The sequence below is a fragment of the Coregonus lavaretus genome, assembly GCF_964263955.1.
Source record: "Coregonus lavaretus genome assembly, contig: HAP1_SCAFFOLD_1326, whole genome shotgun sequence".
In the NCBI taxonomy this organism is placed as follows: Eukaryota; Metazoa; Chordata; class Actinopteri; order Salmoniformes; family Salmonidae; genus Coregonus; species Coregonus lavaretus.
Window position 1 is genome coordinate 23,252 of NW_028158562.1, and position 7,341 is coordinate 30,592.

Consider the following 7,341-nt stretch of genomic DNA (forward strand, 5'->3'; position numbering starts at 1 on the left):
ACATGATATCAGTCAAAACACCTCAAAACAAGACATGGTATCAATAACACCATACAACGAGCTGAAACATGCCATAGAGCTACGATTCCCCACATGGCAGCTTGTTGTTAGCTGAGGTACAGAATCATAACAAGATACACGACTTCCGGCCATCGATGCGCGAGCATCATTTTCGTGACGTCAGCCAACCCTTCTATGGCTCCTGGTCAAAAGTAGTACACTAGCCTACATAGGGAATAGGGTGCCATTTTGGACGAATTTATGAAGGTGCTGTCATAACCTTTGACCCCCATTTGACCCTACTGTACCTTTAGCCAACTCTCATGACTCCCCGGCCATATACTTTCTAGTTTGATATTACAGCATGAATAGCACATTATTTCATTTGTTAAACCATATTTAATCCACAGTAATTAATATAATTGAAGATTTAAAAATAAATAACATGTCTACCTTGAACTCTTTATTCTCCATCTCCTTGCAAAATCAGCACATTTCCTTGCCAAAATGAACGCGCATCCAGAGCGAAAACAAACGCAATCCTCCAGCACTAGGGAGGATTAGACTGAACTGCTCCAGCGGTTTTTGATCAGTTTCAACATTTATCAGTGATGACGTAACAATGACCTGTACAGATTTGACGCACTTTCGATCTCGTGCTGATGCAACACTCTGTGTTGTTGAAAGCTCATGTATGGAAATCCTGCGAGTTGTAAACAAATGTAGGCTATTGTTGCCCTTAAAACTGTAATGTTGAGGACGCCATGAAAAATAAAATACATAACCCACACCGTTAGGCCAAGGTACATGCAATATTCATCACTTTGCCAATAGACTTCTTGTTCCTTGTTGTATGTAGCCTTTCTTTTGGGATTAGCACCACTGTCACCTAGAAATTGATACTGCGGTTGTCACATAAAACAGATAACCCATAGTTCATTATTAAATAACATAACTCATTTCTTTATTTTATTACTCATAAAATATACAGCAATCTTCAGATACTGAAAGAATTCATGGGAGTTTCGAATTCAGTCACTATTTCATATGTACATGCTAGTTTCATCCTTTTAAAGAAAAAAAAGGACACGAAAAAACCTGTGAACCTCCTGATCCTGATTTGACGAACATAGCATATGTATTGTACATATTTCCAGTTAAAATTATTTTCAAAAAGAGACAAAAACGGGGGTTTGAACAAGCAATCACATAAAAGGATTGAGTGGTTTCATTTTTTTGAAGAAGTTAAGCAAGCAAAACCTGTCAAAATACATTGATTATAAGACCAAGACAAATAATATATATATATTTTTTTCAACAGAAGAAAATCTAAATGCTGCTGTCCTACCATTGGTTTACAGTGTTTCTCCTCTCCAAGGGAGGCATGTTTTCCCCCTCGTATGCCTCGGAATAGTATCAGTGCTTTTCACAAACGTTGTAGTACTTAGTGTGCATCATTGTTTTCGCTCATACAGCTGCCCCTACTCTCCTAAACTCCCCTCAGTAACTAAAGAAGGCACAAAATGATGACATAAATATCACAAGAAAGAATACATGAATTAATAATTTACTTTCTAAAATATTTTCTAGAGGGCAAAGGACAGGTAGGTTTAATAACGCAAATGTAAAAAGTCCTGTCGCTCACATACAAATGCAAAATCTAAATGGCACCCTATTCTTTATAGAGTACACTACTTTTGACCAGAACCCTATGGCCCTGGTCAAAAGTAGTGTACTATAAAGGGAATAGGGTGCCATTGGGGATGGAAATTCTTTGAAATTACTCATGAGAGCAAATACTACGATTCTTTGGTTCCCACAGAAGGTCAGGAGCTTAAGACATGAATGATTTTATTAAAATGTTTGTTCATAAAAAATAAATGATTTCCCCTCCTCCCACATGGATTACAGACAAGAGGCTAGGTGCGTTCTGACTGTCTTAGTGTGCGGATAAACATGACCATCACTCTCATAAAACTTAAATGAAACATCACTCCTTATGTTTTTTCTCAGGCCAAAACGCTCAATCCCATTTCTACTGTCAAAACAGGTTTTGAAAAGGCTTCTTCCACATCTTTTGGTCCATGTCTGTTTTTCACTCAGTGAAGTGCTACTATCCCCTTGGACTACAGGTTATTGCCGTCATAAGGTGTCCGTCTGTCTGTTGGCTGGACAGTTTCTACCGTTTAGGACCTTTGTGGGTAAAGGTAAAGGTGGGGTATAGCAGCAGCAGTTCCTCTGAAGTCCAGTATCTGCTGGAAGGACACCTGGTGGTATGAGAGGATGAGTGTGGCCAGCCAGCCTGTTGTGCCTCCCCCTCTCCCTCCCTCCCTCCCTCCCTCCCTCCCTCCATTTCTCTCTCTCCAACTGCGGGACTCTTAAGGCTCCTGTGCGGACTGTCTCGGCTCGTACCCTCCCAAAGCTGGCTGTGGTGATTTAAGACACGGTGTGTATGTGTGGATTTGTTTGTGGCCTCTGCCCCACTTCACTGTCCATCCGCCTGCCCTTGGCTCCTCTCCTGGGCAGCGACCACCACCCCCCTCAGTATGTCTTTGAGTCTGAGTCGTTGAGTTCCTCATCCTTGTAGAAGCCTCCATCGTGGTCGCGGTGGCCGATGTTGTTGAAGCTGCAGTAGGAGCTGTGCTCGCTGCGCAGCACGGGCAGGCTGTCGAAGGTCACACTCTTGGAGGGGCTGGTGGTGTAGTGGTTAATGGCACTGAAGGACAGGCTGGGCGCCGGGTTGCAGGGGGACACGGGCATCATGGTGGCCAGGATCAGCGCCAGGCAGTCCGCCACGTCTTTGTTGGGGGCGCAGGCCAAGGCAGGCGTGTAACCTGAGGGGTTCAAACAGAACAGCAGAGGGTCACTTCAGGAGCATCACCGTTTACTATAACACTTTTGGTGAAAAACATGAAATAACACCAGGCTAGGAGATACAAAGTTAAGACAATAACCAAGCAGTGGACTAGAGAGAAACATTTGTGGACACATTGAGAAGAGAAGTACAGAAGAAAACGGTGTTAGCGTTATGGATCTTACCATTCTCATCGACTGCGAGCACACTAGTAGCTCCTGAACCACCACCGTCAGACCATTTCTGGCTGCAACGTGTAACGGCCTGAGGAGAAAGTACCGTCAGATTAGCCAGCAGCAAATGAGGATACCTCCCAAATGCCAGACTATTCCCTATATAGTGCACTTCTTCTAATTCTTCTGGCCCAATTAATACAGCTGAACCATACGTACGTCTGTAAGGCTGCGTTAGTCGAGTTGATGAGGTTCCTGTCTGTAATCTTCTCCAATATCAACAAAGCACTGGTTTCATGCCCCTTTAAAAACCAGAGTCAAACATGTCAGACCAAAATTTCAACCAGAGAGAGCCAACTGTTCAGATGAACGTCATCTTCATGTGGGGATGCTCACCTTACTGCAGGCCAGATGAAGAGCAGTGTTCTTGACTGCATCCTGCAGGGTGAGCTCTGCTTTGGCACTGCTCACCAACAGCTCTGACACAGACAGAGAAACATAAAGAAACTCAATTAGGAAATTAAGCGACTTATTAAAATGTAAAACAGACATGTTGAACTTAAGCCGGCTGGGCGAGGCAAAGCGGAGGAGAGGGGGCTGCGTACCGACAGCGTTGGTTTGTCCGTTCTCAGCAGCCATCATGAGGGAGGTCTTCCCGGAGGCATCGGGGGAGTTGACCTGGGCGTTGTGGCCTAGCAGCAGCTGAAGACACTCCACGTGGTCCGTGAAAGCCGCCGCATGCAGGGGGGTCCTGGAGAGAGAGGAAACTTATTTCACCGATATCATGTAGGACTGTTGTAAACAAGTTTGTTCAATTAACCCTGTTTATACCATAGAAATATAAAATCACTAATAGATGTATTAAAAGTAATCTACAATCCCTCATCCAACCCCAGAGGTCATTTTATTCCCAAGACAACATTATTCTCCAGAAGAAAAGGACTTTGTCATGTGCTGTAGTTACCGGTTCTTGGTGTCAGTGGCGTTGACAATGGCCGGCCCCAGAGTGTCAATCAGCATCTCTGCAGCCCCCTCGTTGTCATTGATCACAGCTCAGTGGAGGGGGCTGAACGAGTTGCCCTCGGTCTTGTGGAAAACCTCCTGTTCCAGCAGCACCTCTACACACGTGTCATGGCCTAGTGGAAGATTGATTCATACCGGAAAAAGATGACGTCGCTGCAGACCACAACAATACTCTCAGAGAAAGCTACACATCTGACAATGGTGAAGTCACAAAATATGTTTTAGCTACAACATATGCTATGTCAATCCCTGACAAAGTCCTGTTTCAGTGTAAGGTCCTCCACTGAGAGTCATAACCCCTAATTCTGTTGTAGTCTTGTTCATTCCCCCACATGGCTCCGTCCACACCAATTGAATGCTTTTCAAGCCACAAGAGGGAGTGAATGAGTGTACACTTCATGGAGGAGAGAACAGAGCTACAGTCCAGTTAGTCAGTACGTACCGTTGTATGTAGGGGTGTAACGATCCATCTACTACATCGATGTATCGATTTATATTCCTATGATCCAACTACATCGATCTGTGCTCGGTGAGTTGGCCTTTTGGACAACATATATCACTCTAACATCGTTTTAAAATGTAATAAATCGATTGTATCGATACTAGGAAATAACCCATTGGATTTAAGCACGTCAGACTTTATATGGATGTTTTTTCTTAGCACTTTTAATGATAAAGGCTTTAAACATTACTCGATTCAGTCTGCCTATCCGTGACGTCATCGCCCCACGCCAGCAGCAGTGCAAAGGCGCAAAGACAACAAAACATAGCATGGCGGACGACAGAGGAGAAGCCGACGAGCGAGAAATTATCAAGCCACCATTGCGGTCCTTACAAGGAACAGGAATCTAGGAAACTTCACCTGCACTGTCCAGTATCCAGGTATTTATTTCAGTCACACTGGTTGAATTTTTGGCTAAAAGGTTACTGAATCGATTTCAAGTCACTGAATCGTTTCGGATCGTATCGTTCTAAATGAACCAATATCGTCCTTGAATCGTATCGACAACCACGAATCGTGATACAAATCGAATCGTTACACCCCTAGTTGTATGGCCTGCCTAATTCAGGGACATGTTTACGGTGCTGAAGAGAGAAAATCAGAAAAGATCTAGTGTTCCGTTAGTCCAGTACGTACCGTTGTAGCAGGCCCAGTGTAGTGGCGTGTAGCCCTGGTTGTCTGTGATGACGGGGAGGGTCTCCACTGACTGGGCGGCGTGTAGGAGCCCCCCCAGCACCCCGATGTGTCTGGATGCCGCCGCCAGGTGGACAGGGGTCCGCCCCTTACAGTCCCGAACCAGGAAGCTGGCGCTGTGCTGCAGCAGGGCCTCCACACACTCCTCATGACCCGTCAACGCCTGGGAGGAAGGGCGGGGAGACAAGAATGGATTTGAATAACTAATAATCAATGATATAATAATGAATCATCAATTATTACAAATGATGTCTGGAGGCAGGTCCCCCTACAGGGATGAATACACCACTACCCATGGACAACTACTTTTCTGAAGATAATATGTATATTTGAGCCTCCCCGTCTCTTTCTGTGTGTGAGCGTATACAGCCAGCTCTCCTCCTCACCCCTCTGTGTAGCGCTGTTCTGCCCCACTTGTCTTTGGCTTCTACGCTGGCTCCCTTGTTGAGTAGTGAGTACACACAGTCTGTGTGTCCGCTCAGCACCGACAGCATCAGAGGGGTTCTGATACACAAGACAACAAGGTCATATTACAAACTGGTAATAACCAGGCTGAGTCCCAAATGGCAACCTATTCCCTATATGGTACACTACTTTTGACCCGAGCCCATAGGGTTCTGGTTTAAAGTAGTGCACCAAGTAGGGCATAGGGTGCCATTTGGGACGTAGACCTAGTGTCAAAATCTCTTTATTTCAGGAATTGTATCCAAAACCCAATTGACTTACTGTCCATTCCCGTCTTGAACGTCCACTGCACTCTGGAGGTCAGCATTTCCAATCAGCAAACGCAAACACTCCGAATGACCGTTGGTAGCTAGAGGAGGATAAACAGAGAGGATATAAGAATGTGAGATGATTGACCGTTGGTAGCTAGAGGAGGCTAAACAGAGAGGATATGAGCTGATTGCTGGACGACTATTACCTTCACATGAACAGACAGATTTCTAGAACAGTGGTATTGGTAGATGACATCCTCATGATGTTAACACAGCAGATAATAAAACATTTTGGGGCTGAGGCCCTCGAAGCCTGTCACCTGCTAGCTGTGTACCTGGCTCTGGATAGAAGTCCCCCTGTGCACTGATCTAGGATCAGCTTACCATCCCCAGATCCTCAGCAATAATGACAAAAAATGACCTTAGATCAGTGTGTAGTGGGCATTTTCACACTATGCTATATAATATCCCTAGAGTGGACATTGGCGTCCTAGCAACATGACCAAACAAATGTCCATCTTGGTAAGGAAAACTTTTGAATTACAGAATCTCTAGGTCTTACGTGATATCCTATGCGTACCTGCAGCGTGGATGGGGGTCCTCTTCAGGGTGAAGTCTTTAACCAGGATGGAGGCTCCCTGGTTGATGAGGACGTCAACACACTCCACATGGCCTTTAAAGGCATTCAGGTCCAGAGGGGTGCGCCCCTGGCTGTTCCTCACGTCTAGATCCAGCAGAGACTGAACCAGGACCTCCATAGCATGGTGGTGGCCGTGGTACGCCTGAATGGAAACAAACACACAGTCTGAAGCAAAGTCCAGTGGTATGCCTGAACAGATATACACTCCTAATATAATCAATGTCCTATAGTAGACCAGTGGTATGCCTGAACAGATATACACTCCTAATATAATCAATGTCCTATAGTAGACCAGTGGTATGCCTGAACAGATATACACTCCTAATATAATCAATGTCCTATAGTAGACCAGTGGTATGCCAGAACAGATATACACTCCTAATATAATCAATGTCCTATAGTAGACCAGTGGTATGCCAGAACAGATATACACTCCTAATATAATCAATGTCCTATAGTAGACCAGTGGTATGCCTGAACAGATATACACTCCTAATATAATCAATGTCCTATAGTAGACCAGTGGTATGCCAGAACAGATATACACTCCTAATATAATCAATGTCCTATAGTAGACCAGTAGTATGCCAGAACAGATATACACTCCTAATATAATCAATGTCCTATAGTAGACCAGTGGTATGCCAGAACAGATATACACTCCTAATATAATCAATGTCCTATAGTAGACCAGTGGTATGCCAGAACAGATATACACTCCTAATATAATCAATGTCCTA

General features: G+C 44.5%; 1 long non-coding RNA gene across 1 annotated transcript; it reads right to left on the reverse strand.

Moving 5' to 3' along the window:
* Positions 1-5,372: 5,372 nt before the first annotated feature.
* LOC311123822 lies at positions 5,373-6,016 on the reverse strand. Its single transcript, XR_014612640.1, has 3 exons — positions 5,972-6,016; positions 5,632-5,749; positions 5,373-5,408 (listed from the first exon to the last, which is right to left on the reverse strand). It is a non-coding gene; the product is annotated as an uncharacterized lncRNA (long non-coding RNA).
* Positions 6,017-7,341: the final 1,325 nt, after the last annotated feature.